Source organism: Myxine glutinosa, chromosome 5, assembly GCF_964187855.1.
Source record: "Myxine glutinosa chromosome 5, kmMyxGlut1.1, whole genome shotgun sequence".
NCBI lineage: Eukaryota > Metazoa > Chordata > Myxini > Myxiniformes > Myxinidae > Myxine > Myxine glutinosa.
Genome location: NC_136265.1, coordinates 141,083,140 through 141,101,057, shown reverse-complemented (window position 1 = coordinate 141,101,057; position 17,918 = coordinate 141,083,140). Strand labels below are relative to the sequence as shown.

Below are 17,918 nucleotides of genomic sequence, written 5' to 3'. Positions count from 1 at the left end.
ATGCTCAATCAGACAAAGCGAGGATCAAACATCATTGACGAGTGGCCACAGGACAAATGGTGAGCCCTTCATACCCAACAATATCACTCTTTCAACACCATCACAAACCGAGGATGCATGATGTCTGTTCAAGGTCAAACAAGGTCATTAGAGGTCAGGGATACGAAACACGAAAACTGCTATGAGATGATTACTGCAATTGTTGTCCGCAACAGACTTTACACGTGAAATCCAATTAAAAAGTGTCAGGCTGCAGGATTAAATCACAAGATACCGAAGGCTTCAGCATTAACATTTTGTGATGTCGGAAGTAAAGTCGTTCACAATTCTGTTGCTAATTAACCTAACAGCATTTTTGCTGGGAGCTTGGCAAACGAGCATGAAAAGGATACCTTCATGCAATCCGACGCAGCTCATGCAAGATGGCGATTGTGACCAAGGCATGATGACCTTCGAAACTCAGAGCACTGAAAGTTATCTTGTTGGGCAAGACACCACGGGAGACGGCATGTCCCAAAAGTTAAGAACTTCAAACACATCATGTGCTTTGCGGGAGCTCTTGGGAAGAGTGTGTTCGGATTAAACGTGAAACCCGAGTCCTCGAAACTCACTTAACGACCCAAAAAGATTTCTTCATATCAGGTTTTTCACCCACGTCACGGAACGACAGGATGGAGTTCAAAGTGGTCGGTAGCAATTGCGAGATGTACTCATGGCCCCCCTTTCAACCGCAACACTTGATGGTAGAAAAACAAGGTTCCCAATCTGCAACTAACTCAACAACGTGGGGATGGTCACAAACAACCGAACCGTCATACTTTTTATGAATGGATCCTTTATACCAGTGGTGTGCAAGCCTCAAATTATTATCAGCGGGTAATTCAGGACAACATATACCTGCCTATGTAATTGTGTGTCAATTTGTGGAGTAGGATAGCGACAATTTGTGGGGTAGGATAGCGTCAATTTGTGGGGTAGGATAGCGTCAATTTGTGGGGTAGGGTAGTGTCAATTTGTGGGGTAAGATAGCGACAATTTGTGGGGTAAGATAGCGACAATTTGTGGGGTAAGATAGTGACAATTTGTGGGGTAAGATAGTGACAATTTGTGGGGTAGGATAGCATCAATTTGTAGGGTAGGATATCGCCAATTTGTGGGGTAGGATAGCGTCAATTTGTAGGGTAGGATATCGCCAATTTGTAGGGTAGGATATCGCCAATTTGTGGGGTAGGATAGCGTCAATTTTTGGGGTAGGATAGCGAAAATTTGTGGGGTAGGATAGCGTCAATTTGTGGGGTAGGATAGCGTTAATTTGTGGGGAAGGATAGCGTCAATTTGTGGGGTAGGATAGCGTCAATTTGTGGGGAAGGATAGCATCAATTTGTGGGGTAGGACAGCGTCAATTTGTGGGGTAGGATAGCGTCAATTTGTGGGTAAGAATAGCGTCAATTTGTGGGGAAGGATGGTGTCAATTTGTGGGGTAGGATAGCGTCAATTTGTGGGTAAGGATAGCGTCAATTTGTGGGGTCGCATAGCGTCAATTTGTGGGGTAGGATAGCGTCAATTTGTGGGGAAGTATGGCGTCAATTTGTGGGGTAGGATAGTGACAATTTGTGGGGTAGGAAAGCATCAATTTGTAGGGTAGGATATCGCCAATTTGTGGGGTAGGATAGCGTCAATTTTTGGGGTAGGATAGCGACAATTTGTGGGGTAGGATAGCGTCAATTTGTGGGGTAGGATAGCGTTAATTTGTGGGGAAGGATAGCGTCAATTTGTGGGGTAGGACAGCGTCAATTTGTGGGTAAGAATAGCGTCAACTTGTGGGGAAGGATAGTGTCAATTTGTGGGGTAGGATAGCGTCAATTTGTGGGTAAGGATAGCGTCAATTTATGGGGTAGGATAACGTCAATTTGTGGGGTCGGATAGCGTCAATTTGTGGGGTAGGATAGCGTCAATTTTTGGGGAAGTATGGCGGCAATTTGTGGGAAAGGATAGCGTCAATTTGTGGGGTAGGATAGCGTCAATTTGTGGGGTAGGATAGCGTTAATTTGTGGGGAAGGATAGCGTCAATTTGTGGGGTAGGATAGCGTCAATTTGTGGGGAAGGATAGCATCAATTTGTGGGGTAGGATAGCGTCAATTTGTGGGTAAGGATAGCGTCAATTTGTGGGGTAGGATAGCGGCAATTTTTGGGGTAGGATAGCGTCAATTTGTGGGGTAGGATAGCGTCAATTTGTGGGGAAGGATAGCGTCAATTTGTGGGGTAGGATAGCGTCAATTTGTGGGTAAGGATAGCGTCAATTTGTGGGGTAGGATAGCGTCAATTTGTGGGTAAGGATAGCGTCAATTTGTGGGTAAGGATAGCGTCAATTTGTGGGTAAGGATAGCGTCAATTTGTGGGTAAGGATAGCGTCAATTTGTGGGTAAGGATAGCGTCAATTTGTGGGTAAGGATAGCGTCAATTTATGGGGTAGGATAGCGTCAATTTGTAGGGTAGGATAGCGTCAATTTGTGGGGTAGGATAGCGTCAATTTGTGGGGTAGGATAGCATCAATTTGTGGGTAAGGATAGCGTCAATTTGTGGGGTAGGATAGCGTCAATTTGTGGGGTAGGATAGCGTCAATTTGTGGGGTAGGATAGCGTCAATTTGTGGGTAAGGATAGCGTCAATTTGTAGGGTAGGATAGCGTCAATTTGTGGGGTAGGATAGCATCAATTTGTGGGGAAGGATAGCGGCAATTTGTGGGTAAGGATAGCGTCAATTTGTGGGGTAGGATAGCGTCAATTTGTGGGGTAGGATAGCGTCAATTTGTGGGGTAGGATAGCGTCAATTTGTGGGGTAGGATAGCGTCAATTTGTGGGGAAGGATAGCGTCAATTTGTAGGGAAGGATAGCGTCAATTTGTGGGGAAGGATAGCGTCAATTTGTGGGGTAGGACAGCGTCAATTTGTGGGTAAGAATAGCGTCAACTTGTGGGGAAGGATAGTGTCAATTTGTGGGGTCGGATCGCGACAATTTGTGGGGTCGGATGGCTTCAATTTGTGGGGTAGGATAGGTCAATTTGTGGGGAAGGAAAGCGTCAATTTGTGGGGAAGGAAAGCGTCAATTTGTGGGATCGGATAGCATCAATTTGTGGGGTAGGATAGCGTCAATTTGTGGGGTAGGATAGCTTCAATTTGTGGGGTGGGGTCGCGTCAATTTGTGGGGTAGAATAGCGTCAATTTGTGGGGAAGGATAGCCTCCATTTGTGGGGTAGGATAGCGACAATTTGTAGGGAAGGATAGCATCAATTTGTGGGGTAGGATAGCGTCAATATGTGGGGTAAGATAGCGACAATTTGTGGGGTAGGATAGCGACAATTTGTGGGGTAGGATAGCGACAATTTGCAAATGTCCCTTAAACATGTAAGCAGCGTCAAAAAATGTTCTCGGGATGAGATACTCACAAGTCTGAGAAATACTAATTATATGTTTTTATTACTTTTCAATACCAGGATGTTCATTCATTTCATTTTGTGTGCAGCATGTGGCCTCTAGTTTGCATCCTTGCTGGGAGAGCCGCTGGTGCAGTGTACCTTCTCGGTCAGGGCAAGAATTTATCATTTGTTAAAGGTGCCGGCAATAGCTGGTCTCCACTTCGCGAAGGACATCATGGGATCTCTAACGTCTTCCCAGACAAGTGAATCGATTGACGTAGACCAATTGCTTGGACACCTCGTTCAACCCACCCGTCCCCAATTGACTACTTTTTATGGCGCAATGTTGTTTACTCATCACAATGGACTAAACTGTTGTTTACTCATCACAACCACATTCTTTGAATGAACATACGATTAGGATCACAAACATAATTTATGTAAACACTGAGCAGCAACTGGAGAATGTTATCAACGACTTGGAAAATTGGATTAAAGTATTGAACAGTGCATTATGAAAAATGGTGATTATGTTGAAGCCGAGAAATGTGAACGGAATTGTGTGAAGACATTATGAAATATGCTTACATACACCATTAACAGTTTCCTTCTATCATGTGCACATCCAGTTATTAAAGTTTGTAAAGTTGCATTAGGACTTCATAAGCACCCTGTACAAATATCTTTATATATATATATATATATCTTATTATCTTCATTGTGTTGTGGAATTAGCACAAAGTCACGTGATCTTCCAGAAGCAGCTCGGTCATTGGTCGACTGAGCAGACCCACCCCCTCCACCCGGATATAAAATTTCCTCCTGAGAATGGCGAGTGGTTGTGCAGCTCGCTGTATTGCTGGTCGAAACGTTGAGCCATTAGGTAAAACTAGATGTTGGAGTACTCACTATGGATTTTGTATATATATATAAATATATATAAATATATATATATATAAATATATATAAATATATATAAATATATATAAATATATATAAATATATATATATATATATATATATATATATATATATATATATATATATATATATATATATATATATATATATATATATATATATATATATATATATATATATATATATATATATATATATATATATGTGTGTGTGTGTGTGTGTGTGTGTGTGTGTGTGTGTGTGTGTGTGTGTGTGTGTGTGTGTGTGTGTGTGTGTGTGTGTGTGTGTGTGTGTGTGTGTGTGTGTGTGTGTGTGTGTGTGTGTGTGTGTGTGTGTGTGTGTGTGTGTGTGTGTGTGTGTGTGTGTGTGTGTGTGTGTGTGTGTGTGTGTGTGTGTGTGTGTGTGTGTGTGTGTGTAGGTAGGTAGGACGGTATATGTTTTTCAGCTAACTCAGGGAGTGACGTCCCTGCCTGATGCGAGTCCCAGGCTCAGCTGGCCCAAGTTGACAGTACCTGGTATGTGCCCCTTGTCCAGGGTATCGGATCCCCACTGCCTTGTGGGAGAAGCCTCTTTAGGCTAAGGCTATGAGGATAATTAGATATTAAACTGCACCTGTAGGTCAGCCTGGGCAGCGCTACATCATGGATAAATGTGCCAATGAAAGTCAGTGGTGGCACAAATTTAGGCATCACTGCGCAGCATCTGCAGACAGCTGTGTCCACTTTGGAGATGAAGGGCAGTTGACATCATACCAATAAGATAACCTGGCCAGTCCGCTGCGCCTATGTGCATCAAACGTCACGTTGCATTTACTGCACCTGCAGCCAACGATGCTCATAGAAATAAAGAGTGGGAGAGGGATAGCACACACCTTAACCTCTTTAATACAGCCATCACACTACACACAATGCTTAGTGAGCATGCCAACAAAGGGAAGAGATTCGTTGAAAGCAACGACTCACACCATCATGAATATGTTGTAATGGCCACGCAGCTTCATTGAAGATCGCGCCGCCTGTTGGTATGAAATGAAAAGATCTCCAGTTCGCTGGGTGAATTTGGCATGAATCGGCATTTCAGAACACACGGATGCACCAAATTGTCCTACTAATTTGTATTTACATATACTGTATACTGAAAGAATAAATATATGAATTTCTTGGATTGCAATGAGTATCTTGTTCATAAAACAAATTAAACGCCCCACGTATATGAATATGCGCAAGTGCTCATACCTGAAAATAAACACAAAAGGGAGATGTTTTGCACGTCCACCCATTAGTTATAATTTTGTGGAATCATCATACTGAAATACACAATTTGGTGTCTGTCTCTCAGACCGCGATACATTCCGTCATTACTTATCCAATCTCAAGCAAAACTGACAGGAGGACTAAGGGTGACAGACGGAGGTTGCAGCGACTTCACCTGCCCCTCTCTACAAAGGACTTTTCTTCCTCGGGCGAAATCAATGTTAAGTTGTATATCCGTGTCAAGATAGCTTATCGTGGCGTTTCTCCAAGGCCTCCTCCAATAATAAAAGCAATAACAACAATAATTGATAACAGCATAATGTTAATGTTATTACTAAACAATATTAATCCAAATATGTAATAATATCCCCTTTCCCCAAGGGTTTTTTTCCATCCCTTTACAAGCACCATGTTAACGTGTATAAATAGCTTATCATGGCGTTTTGTTGGGGCACCCCTTCCGGAAGAATTTTTTTTTTTAGAAACCACAAACATGTATGATTACCTTTTTAAACAGTCACTTATGCTGTTTAACACTAAACTGAAAGGGACGAAACCCGGGGTGTTGAAGCATTATACGAGCCTAGATTTACAGTAATCTATGTACTCCACAGAGGATAATAACATGGCCCTTCCTGCTGCACCCATGGGGAGTGGGTGTACTAGTTCTTCAAATTCAATTCATTGACGTCACCACAAATGTCGAACCATGCCATGATATCAACCCATACAATAATAATCATTTGTCCGTGTTTAAAATCAGAAAACCAAGGTTTATTCCGTGCAAAAAATTGAATAGTGATAAAGTGGGTTAACATTGTGTGCGTGATGACATCAGACTCTAACAGGTAACAAATAGTGGAGCGTGCCTTGTGAAATGGTGCATCTCATGTGCTTGCGTGTCCGAGGTCTTGCTGCTTGCTAATACGAGGCCAGTTGTTTCCGATATCAAGATCAAAAAGTAGGTTCAACATCTCCCTCCTTCCTTATCAACAGCGGTGTCCCTCAGGATTCTGTCCTGTCTCCAACACTCTTCCTTCTTTTTATCAATGCCCTTCTTTCTTCACTCTGTCTTTGTGGACTCTGTCCACAAATAACCAATTACACTCATATGCTGGTGGCTCCACATTACATTCCTCCATGTTTTTCCCATCTTCATCTTCCCTCACTTTATCTACATCTCATTTGATCACAGCCACCTCTTTAAATTCGGATTTGGACAAGATTTCCCAGTGGGGAAAATGTAATCAGGTTAGGTTTAATGGTTCTGCAACTCAATTTCTTCCCATCTCTCTCTAAAACTCCTCTGAACTCTCCAATCTCCTTTGAGAGCTCCACAATTACATCATGTGATTAAATTAACCTACTAGGTATTACCCTAACATCAAATTTATCATGGAATCCACACATTACACAAATAGCTATGTCTGCCTCGAAGAAAACAGGAGTCCTCTTCAAATGTCGAAGATTCTTCTCCTCTCAACAGTTGCTTCCACTATATAAAGGATCGATTCGTCCTTGTATAGAGTTCTGCTCTCACATCTGGGAAGGTTCTAGCTCCACATACTTACTGGACCGAATTGAATCCAAAGTAATCCGAATTATCAACTCTCCCAATCTGACCTCAAAACTTGACCCGCTCTAATTATGCCGCAAAGTTGGCTCTTTTTCTCTTTTCTAGAGCTATTTCTTCGGTTTCTGCTCGCAAGAACTTGCTGCTTGCGTACCTCCGCCATTAGTGAGACCACGGAATACTCGACAAGCCACTACATCTCATGATTATTGTGTGGCCATTGACAACTCAAGGGTAGGCCGTCATGGTTTGTTTCTTCCCTTCCACTGACAAATTCTCGAACTCTTTACATTTCCCATGTCTTTCCAAACACTTACGACTGTCCCCTTTTCAAAAAGCAGATTTTTTACCTCCTCACAAACACTTGGACTATTCTCTCTTAATTTTTCTATCAATGCAGCTATTTTATTTAAGGCCTGGCCTTGATGATGACTATATAATCGGTGGCTGGAGCTTCAACATTAAAAGAAAGTTGGCAGAAATGCGCACTGCACCCTCACCCCTCTCCCATCCATCCCCATGACACTTCTTAAAACATATTGTCATGCCAGACGGCCTCCATTAACACAATCACAATGCCCCAGGGCTATACAACCCCTGAGAATGACTGAAGGGGTGTTCAAGTTTCCTGCATTCAATTAATATAATGACGACACTCCGCCAAAGATCACCCAAGTGAAGTCAAAGCTAACGATGTTTGCACGGGAAGGCAGGAAAACAGGAAAACACTTGTTTTTAAAAGGTCGGTTTTCACAAAGTATTCGGGGAAAAGGGCAGACAAGATGCTCAATAAATGGTACAGATTTGGCTGTCAAAGGACACAGATAGGAACCATGTAATCTAATATACAGCACAAATAAATAAGGCCTAACCTGGTAATGGTGCTGAAAAATACCAGATTCACACAAGGAAGGGGAACAGGCAAGGGCCTGTGCAAGTACATGTTAGTTGTGGCTACAGCATGATGTGGCACAAGGCAAAGTGTGGCTCAGGAAATTAAGAATGGTGATGAGGAGCGATCACGATGCGGGACAATGTCGAGAATATGGTGACCTGTCTGGTCTCTCGAACATGTGGTCCTCGGGCAGCATCCAAAGCAAAGTAGAGAGAAACCGCACATGCGCATGCAACAGTTTTTAGCATCCTTATTAGAACCAGCCATTGTCGGACTCCCTGGCCATGCCACAAGAGAAGGGTGGCACTCTCCATAAAGTCTGCTCCGCCCCTATCCGGGACCTCACCACAGCACACAAAACTGCTTATTCCGCGGTCCCTTGCGAGCCATCAGCAGAACTGCCATGCCTTTCGTGGCGCTTTCAAAGTGCCCATAACATCCTGAAAAGTGCATTTATCGCACTATTGGTCACTTTGTGTCCACAAGTCCTCACCTGGCTTTGCCAGTATTACTCTTTGCCATTTTAAGATTATGATAACTGCCTTCGTTTAACCAGAAACGTTTAACCAGATGACTTACTTCTGACAAATAGCTAATACAGGAAGTAAACCTAAGCTACTCGATCACACAGTCCCTACCAAAGTCGTACTACAATCTAGCTATGGATCTAGTCCCCCCCCCCCCCTCCCATATCCATGCCCATATCGATACATTTTGAGACAAAACAGGCAGACGCCCTCAGGTTGGCAAGAGTCTGGCACATCATCTTTTGAACTTATATTAGGCAATGTCTGTGGATCTGTATGACCATTCCTTGTGGAAATGAAAACAGCTCGGCTGGCCTCCACCAAATTTAACATGCGTGCTCAGGATACACAGGGTCAGGTCGTGGGCATTAAATAAATCCAACCCCCTACCACTCCTTCCCGTCCTCCACCCGCGAGTGTGGGGAGACAACTTGTGATTTTCGCCTGTACACGTGGAATAGTGCAAGAAGTTGAACATCTGACCCCTGCCAGAGGGAGGAGGGGAGTATTGCAGATGAGAAAAGGATGCCAATTCCAAAAAAAAAAAAAAACCTCTCTGATTCCCGCAGGGAGCGAGCATTGACTAGTCTGATTTTAAAAAAACATCAGGATTACTCAGGGGTGTCGTATGTGTAAAACATCTATTCTCTGAAAAGGAATTCACATTTCCTGAGAATTATAGATGTATAAAAAAAATCCATGTCAGTTTGGAATCCTTTCCATTCCCACACTTAGCGCTTTAAAACGTCTTATTATTACACACTTTTATTTAACTTCATCTGAAATTTGTTTGTGTGTCCCGTTTCAAATATTCGAGCCGTTCTAGGTTCCATACATCCGAGAGAACTGAAATTTGGCCCACGGTCCTCTTTTCTGGTACATTTTCATCTATCAAGATTTAATAAAATAAAAAGTGTAGCCCTAAAACATGTTTTTTCGTTTACTTCTTTGACATTTCTATCTCACTTGTTCTGTGTTTTTCCCAGAAGCACTGCCTTCTCTCAAAATCTTGCACTTTTTGCATTCATTTTTCATAATCATTGCACGTCACTTTTACTATAACAATGGACATGGATAGAGATAGAGATGATGAAGATGGGGGAGAGGTAGAGAGAAGGGTGGGGGAGAGGTAGAGGGAGGGAGAGGGAGGGAGAGGGAGGGAGCGAGAGGGGAGAGAGGGGGGAGAGAGAGGGGACAGAGAGGAGAGAGAGAGGGGAGCGAGAGGGGAGCGAGAGGGGAGCAAGAGGGGTGAGAGAGAGGGGAGAGAGAGAGGGGAGAGAGAGGGGGACAGAGAGGGGGACAGAGAGGGGGACAGAGAGGGGGACAGAGAGGGGGACAGAGAGGGGGACAGAGAGGGGGACAGAGAGGGGGACAGAGAGGCGGAGAGAGAGGGGGAGAGAGAGGGGCAGAGAGAGGGGCAGAGAGAGGGGGAGAGAGAGGGGGAGAGAGAGGGGGAGAGAGAGGGGGAGAGAGAGGAGGAGAGAGGGAGAGAGTGAGATGGAGATGGACAGAGTGAGATTGAGATGGACAGAGTGAGATTGAGATGGACAGAGTGAGATTGAGGTGGACAGAGTGAGATTGAGATGGACAGAGTGAGATGGAGATGGACAGAGTGAGATGGAGATGGACAGAGTGAGATGGAGATGGACAGAGTGAGATGGAGATGGACAGAGTGAGATGGAGATGGACAGAGTGAGATGGAGATGGACAGAGTGAGATGGAGATGGACAGAGTGAGATGGAGATGGACAGAGTGAGATGGAGATGGACAGAGTGAGATGGAGATGGACAGAGTGAGATGGAGATGGACAGAGTGAGATTGAGATGGACAGAGTGAGATTGAGATGGACAGAGTGAGATTGAGATGGACAGAGTGAGATTGAGATGGACAGAGTGAGATGGAGATGGACAGAGTGAGATGGAGATGGACAGAGTGAGATGGAGATGGACAGAGTGAGATGGAGATGGACAGAGTGAGATGGAGATGGACAGAGTGAGATGGAGATGGACAGAGTGAGATGGAGATGGACAGAGTGAGATGGAGATGGACAGAGTGAGATGGAGATGGACAGAGTGAGATGGAGATGGACAGAGTGAGATGGAGATGGACAGAGTGAGATGGAGATGGACAGAGTGAGATGGAGATGGACAGAGTGAGATGGAGATGGACAGAGTGAGATGGAGATGGACAGAGTGAGGTGGAGTTGGACAGAGTGAGATGGAGTTGGACAGAGTGAGATGGAGTTGGACAGAGTGAGATGGAGATGGACAGAGTGAGATGGAGATGGACAGAGTGAGATGGAGATGGACAGAGTGAGATGGAGATGGACAGAGTGAGATGGAGATGGACAGAGTGAGATGGAGATGGACAGAGTGAGATGGAGATGGGCGGAGCGAGATGGAGATGTACAGAGAGAGTTGGAGATGGACAGAGAGATGGAGAGTGAGGGAGAGGAGAAAGAAAGATGCAAGATAAGCATCAATGTTTGCCATATGTTGTAACACTTCAATGAAAAACCACTCACAGAGAGACACTTGGCAAAAGAGAATAAAGTAGAATGGCACTCAGTAACGCTTCCCTTTGACCTCACAAATAATTGGTGGTTGAATACTGTGACCTGATATGCAGATCGTCTTCAAATTTTAAGTTAATCGGATGAAAATTGACAATTTTAGAAATTCGGCCTTTGTTGACCTTTTAGCCTATGTTGACCTCAAAAATAGTGGTGGTTGAATTCAGTAAGCTCATATGTAAATCATATTCAAATTTCAAATCAATTGGATGAAAATTGAGGATTTTAGAAATTTGAAAAAGTGGTTGACCTTTGGCCTATGTTAACCGTTTGAGCTCAAAAATAAATAGGATTCTGTCGGACCACCAACTCTACCATTTGGTGAAGTTTTGTGAAAGTCAGTTTAAAATTGTGACCTCTAGGCAAGTATAAGTATCCATGGTAACCTCAACCCATGGCTTGCGGACTTCCTCTCAGGTCGCAGTCAACGTGTGGCCCTGAATGGGTTTCTCTCATCTCCCCTTAATCTCCAGGCTGGAGTTCCCCAAGGCAGTGTTCTGGGCCCTGTGCTTTTTCTGGTCTTCATTAATGATCTCTCTGACTCTCTGGAAAATCCTCTCTTTCTCTTTGCTGATGACTCTACTCTCTGCCGCTCCAAATCTCATCCCTCACATCGGCAGTCTGCAGCCTCCTCACTCTCTGCAGACATGGACAATATCTCAGACTGGTCAAACAAGTGGAAAATGTCTTTCAATCCTGACAAATCTCACACTCTCACTATGTCTCTCCGAAAAGACCGATTGGAAAACCCTCCCATCTACTTTCTCAACAATCCTCTCCAAGAAGTTCTGTCGATCAAGCTTTTGGGTCTCACTATCTGCCATGATCTTTCTTGGGAAAACCACATTTCCAAGCTGGCCTCCAAAGCCAGTCGCCAACAGGGCATCCTCCGTCGTGCGAAGTCCTTCCTTGGCACACCTGAGCTCCTCACCACATACAAGGCTTTCATCAGCAGCTCAATGGAATACTGTTCCCCCCTCTGGGCCGGTGCTCCTGCCTCACACCTAGCTCGGCTTCACGCTGTTGAAACCAAAGCTTTCAGAATCATTGGAATCTCCTGCGATGAAGCCGATTCTGAGGGCCTTTCACTCACTCACTGCAGGCAGGTTGGTGGTCTTTCTGTCTTCTACCGACTCCTCTCCAGCCTTGATCGCCCAGCTCTCTCTGTGTTCTGTCCCCCAAATATTCCTTCAGGTCACACAAGATCTGCCAGCAACCCTCTTCTGCTGAAATTGCCAAAATCAAGACTCTCTGCTCACCTTCACTCTTTCATTCCTCTTTTTTCCACCTCTTCAACGAGCTCCCACAATCTCTTCAATCCCACTCTTCCCTCCACTTTAAAACAGCTGTTCACCACCATCTCTTATCTTCCCCCAACCAAAACCTTGATCACCCCGTTAAAACACCCCAAATCCACCTCTTTCAATCTCCGACTTCATTCCTGAAATTTCTGGTAGTGTTCATTTGCTTTATACCGTGTACCCCTGACCCCCACCCCACCCTACCAGCACTCTCCCTTCCACAGGCATGTTATCTACTGTTGTTGTGCTTGTATGTTTTGCTCTCTCTCCCCCTCTTGTCTCCCGCTCCCTTAATTGCACGTTTTATGTGTCTGTGCATGTTTTCGTGTTTGATGTGTTAGTTCTTACGCGAGCCTCGACTTTGCATACAAAAAAAAGAACTCTTTGTTCTCCAGATGACCTTTGACCTCAAAATCAATAGGCTTCTCAATTGTGACGACTTCTACAACTTGAAGTTTCGTGAAGATCGGTTTAAAATTGTTACCTGTAGGCAAGTATAAGTGAGCGGACAGACAAACAAACACACACAAACCGGAGTGATCAACATATATGTAAAAAAACAAAAACTTTTTTGCCAAGTAACAACGGACATACTGTATATGCACGCACACGACACCTTTTCACCAAACAACCAATCTAAGGGGAAATGGTGAATGCATAAAACTTCTCTTTGGGATGGGAAGATGCATTTTTTTTTTTGCGTCTAAAGTGTTTGTGACTCCCCAAAAACTCTTGGACAGCTTAACACTGCACATCTCAAGTTTTCAAAGCAAGAAAGAAAAAATCCTGATAATCCATCCCAACTGCAAAGGGATCCAAGCAGTGAAGGATTTAATTATGATGAATTTCCCAAGAGTAGAAACATCAAAAGAGGAATATATATCAAATTTAATAAATATCGAATTAAATTTGCGGTTCCTGGTTAAAGATATAATCGAGAATGACCGGGTGGAATGTTTTAATGAAATTCCTCCTTAATCCTGCACCTATATAAAAGGTGACACCGAGTTGGAATCTTCAGATCAGGATCACAAGCAAACTCTTTCTCAAGACGATTGCGGTCATACTTGTTAAGCAACGGAGTCAAGCAATCGAGCTGGTGGGTTTGTACAAGTTAATCTCTCGTGACACAGATCAGCCCATGAAGACCTTTCATGTATTGACCCATACAAATAAGATTGATTGGAGCCAAGTTTGTGAGAGGTGTAAAAACTAAGGGGAAGGAAGGATGTAACGGAGATGGTGGGAAGCGGGTGCGGAGGGCATCCAGATTTATGGTTCAATCTGCATTATTCAGCCAACGATGTAGAGTACAGAAACTCTTTTCTTATCAATTAAGTTTTGAAACTTCAACTTCTGGCACAATGGTTTTATTACTTTTTTTAAATTATAACGTCTTTATTGGGTAGAAAGTATAATAAGGTATACCCTTTTAAAATGAGATCACATTCCACTGAAAAACAAGCATTCTGAGTATTGCGCTGCAATACACGTCCCCTACCGGCAGTCTGTCGTCCGGAAAACTGTTGGGGAAATTACCAAAGTTCAAAGTGCCATAACTTTGTCAAAATGATCAAAACGTCGTGAAGTTCGAATTTGATCTGTAACTTATCATGAGGAAACCATGTACCAAGTTTGAAATCATTAGCATTAAGAGTTTAGAAGAAAAAAAAGTCCGGAAAACTGTTCTTTGCGTGACGGACTGACAGACGGACAGACTGACAGACGGAGGGACGGAGTGCAAACCTATAGTCCCCTCCGGTGTACACCGGTAAGGGACTAATAAATATAAATCAATTTAGATATAAATCAATGTACAAGTGTACAAGAAAATAATGTACAAGTGTACAAGAAAAGAATGTACAAATGTACAAGAAAATAAATCAATGTGCAAGAAAAATAAATATAAATCAATTTAGATATCTCCCAGAGTTTGTTCTGGCATTTGCAATACTTAACTTATTCATTTGCTACATATTAAATGTGATTAGAACATGGAAAAAACTCATCCTTTAGCTCAACTTACAAATACATTTATTACCTTCACCACTGAAGGTGGATGGAGGTTATGTTTTCACTTGTTTGAGACTTGGCAAAAAAACCGCCCCAAAAAAAAATCACTCCGGTTTGTGTGTTTGTTTGTTTGTTTGTCTGTCTGTCTGTCTACTCACTTATACTTGCCTACAGGTCACAATTTTAAACCGATCTTCACGAAACTTCACCAAATGCTAGAGTTTGTGGTTCGACAGAATACTATACATTTCTGAGGTCAAAAGGTCAACATAGGCCAAAGGTCAACTACTTTTTACGAATTTCTAAAATCCTCAATTTTCATCCGATTGACTTGAAATTTGAATACGATTTACATATCAGCTAACTGAATTCAATCACTAACTATTTTGGAGATAAACATCGGCCAAAAGGTCAACACAGGCCAAAGGTCAACCACTTCTTTTCAAATTTCTAAAATCCTCAATTTTCATCTGATTGACTTGAAATTTGAATAGGATTTACATATCAGCTAACTGAGTCTGACTCTTTTGCCAAGTGTCACTATGAGTGATTTTTCATTTGTTTGTCTGTCTGTCTGGATGTCTCAAAACGTTGTGTACAGATTCGGACGAAATTTGGTGGACAAGTTGGGAGTGTGACAAGGACGAATTGGCTAGATTTTGGTGACGATCCAGATATGAGAATTTTAAAAGAGATTCTTCACGATTGATCGAAGGGGCAAAAACAATAGATAGCATGATATTTGAAACCGTTATGGACGGATTGTGCCAAAACTTGATGAGGATGAGATGCAGATCCGGCCTATCAGCGGAATACAAAACAAACTGTTCAGCCTAGTGGAGGTATGCGCTCTACCTAGCGGAGGTATGCGGAACCATCTTACACTCTCCGTGTCAGGATTGCTGGTCTTACTTTGTCTCACTCAAACTATAGCTATCGGCTGAGCTTTAATCTCTCTTTCTTGCAAACAAACACCATACGCTTTTCATTATACACTTTTCTTACTCATTTTCACTCCTCACCTTTACATTGTCTCCCTTTTATTTCTCTTTCCTCACATTTATCAATGCAGCTCTTTTATTTAAGGCTTGGCCTCAATGAGGACTATATAGTCCGTGACTGTAGCCTTCAACATTAAAAGTCTTTCAACACCAGGCCCAAATCTAATTTTGGACTGCAGGAATTTTGGGTAGGTATTTGTAATTTGTTCCATGCTGGTGACACATCGTCTATTCTTTATGAAAGACACCGTGGATCTTCAATGTCCACCAAAACCCAGTACTGGCAAATGAGTTAAAAATTGGCTTAACATGCTTCTGATGGATGGTGCACATAATTATGCCTCGCCTAGAAAACACCAGGGTCAAAATGGCCGAGTCAAAATTCAAACCCAGGCCGAATTTTTTTTCTTTTTCTTGGAAAGCCAGTCAGACTTTGCACAATCACCAACCTTTACGCAAGGCTACAAACAGCAGTTTCAGTTTCATGACATTCAAGATCGCTATCTATCATCCAGGAAGAATAATCTAAGATCACAATTTCATTATTTTGAGCTTTGTCGACATCTTATAAGATACGTTTTTTGGAAAATCGTCAATTTCTTCTCGTCTAAAAGTCGCACTGGATGTCTTGCCTGTGTTTTCCAAATATCAACTCAATTCCCAATCCCTGCCGCTCTGTATAAATTAGTTGTTTTTTTCTTGTTGAAGAAATCAAATTAGCTTTTGTCAAATCGTGACACCGCTGCAGAAACAGGATCATATGGATTCAGTTCTGTCGTCTTGAAGACTTGCACTAACCGCCTGAATTACACCATATCCATAGTTTTCCTGTCGCCATTTTTTCTGGGTCATCTTCCCCCAAAGTGGAAATGTGACACCTATTCGGAAATAAATAAACAAATAAAAATCAGATTCTATCAATCACTGTGCAGTAAACGATCTTAATGAAATTCGTTATATGAGTCAGTATTGTATCTCACCACTTCTCCAACTTTCTTATCACTCATTATTGCTTTGGGTTTTGATGCAGTCAGCCTATCAGGGATATGTGGTCCTCAAAAATGCCAGGATGGTTTGGATGAAAATTTCACACACTCATCAACACGTGTCCATTTTGCCCTCCTTGAAAAAGCTTCTGTCACCTTCTCATTGTGGCCATCAATGTCAAATATGTACCTAGTGGCAAATAGTAGCGTGTAAACCTCCACCAGGATGAACAGTTTACGGTTTGTATCCCACCGATAGGCCGGATCTGGATCCGTACCTGAACCAAAATGGAATCGGCTTCTCGTCACCTACGCAAATAATCCACCAAGTTTTGTCCGAATCCGTCAACAACCTTTTGAAATATCGTCTATAGCTTTTGGCCATAATCTCTCAATGGTGAAGAATCACTTGAAGAATTCTAGTATACGGATGCGGATCCTCATCAAAATCTAATCAGTTTGTCCTTATACACCAAACCTGTCCACCAAGTTTCATCCAAAGTCGGTCTATTTTTTGAGATACCCTGCTCACAAACAGACAAACAAGGGCGAGTACATAACGTACGTCCACTTTCAGTGGTGAAGGTAATAAATTACAGTCTGAAAGATCCATGTAAATTTTGTATTTGGGAGAAAGAGAAAAGAGGAAAGAGGAAGAGAAAGAGAAAGATAAATACCTAGATGAGGCAGATCTCAGAATATCAAGGGATTGTAACTTATGGCTGACGTCAAGACCACTAAGGTGACAACACGACACCACTCAGGGCACTGTGGTTAAATGTACAACCATCACATGACTTAAAGGAGCCCTCAGCACAAATTGCTGATGGAGACGTAGCAAAAGCTGCTGAAAAAAAATTAACTTTAAATGGTAGTCCTTTCTTCTTCGATGGTGGTTTTTATTTTTTTTGCATACAGAATCGAGGCTCGTGTAAGAGCTAACACATTGAACATGAAAAACATGCAATGAAGGGAGTGGGAGACAAGAGGGGGCGAGAGGGAAGCACACAAGTACAACAACAGAAGAGAACAGGGATGCCGGGAGATCTGTGGAAGGGGGAGGTACACGGTATAAAGCAAATGAACACTTCTGGGAACCCCAGGAAAGAAGTTGGAGATTGAAAGAGGTGGATTTGGGGTGTTTTAACGGGGGTAGAAAAGATCAAGGTTTTGGATGGGGGAAGATGAGAGATGGTGGTTAACAGCTGTTTTAAAGACCTGGAGGGAAGAGAGGGATTGAAGAGTGTGGGAGTTTGTTCCAGAGGTGGGAAAAAAGAGGAATGAAGGTGAGCAGAGTCTTGATTTTGGCAGTTTCACCATAAGAGAGTTGCTGGCAGATCTTGTTCGGAATATTTGGGGGACAGAGTCCAGAGAGAGGTGGGGGAGCTGGGGGAGCTAGGCCGGTGAGGAGTCGGTAGAAGACAGAAAGACCACCAACCTGCCTGCGGTGAGTGAGTGAAAGG

General features: G+C 42.9%; 1 protein-coding gene across 1 annotated transcript in view; it reads right to left on the bottom strand.

Moving 5' to 3' along the window:
- Window positions 1-17,918, bottom strand: part of LOC137426973 (epithelial membrane protein 2) — a 44,769-nt gene that overhangs the window by 21,744 nt on the left and 5,107 nt on the right. The window lies entirely within an intron of this gene.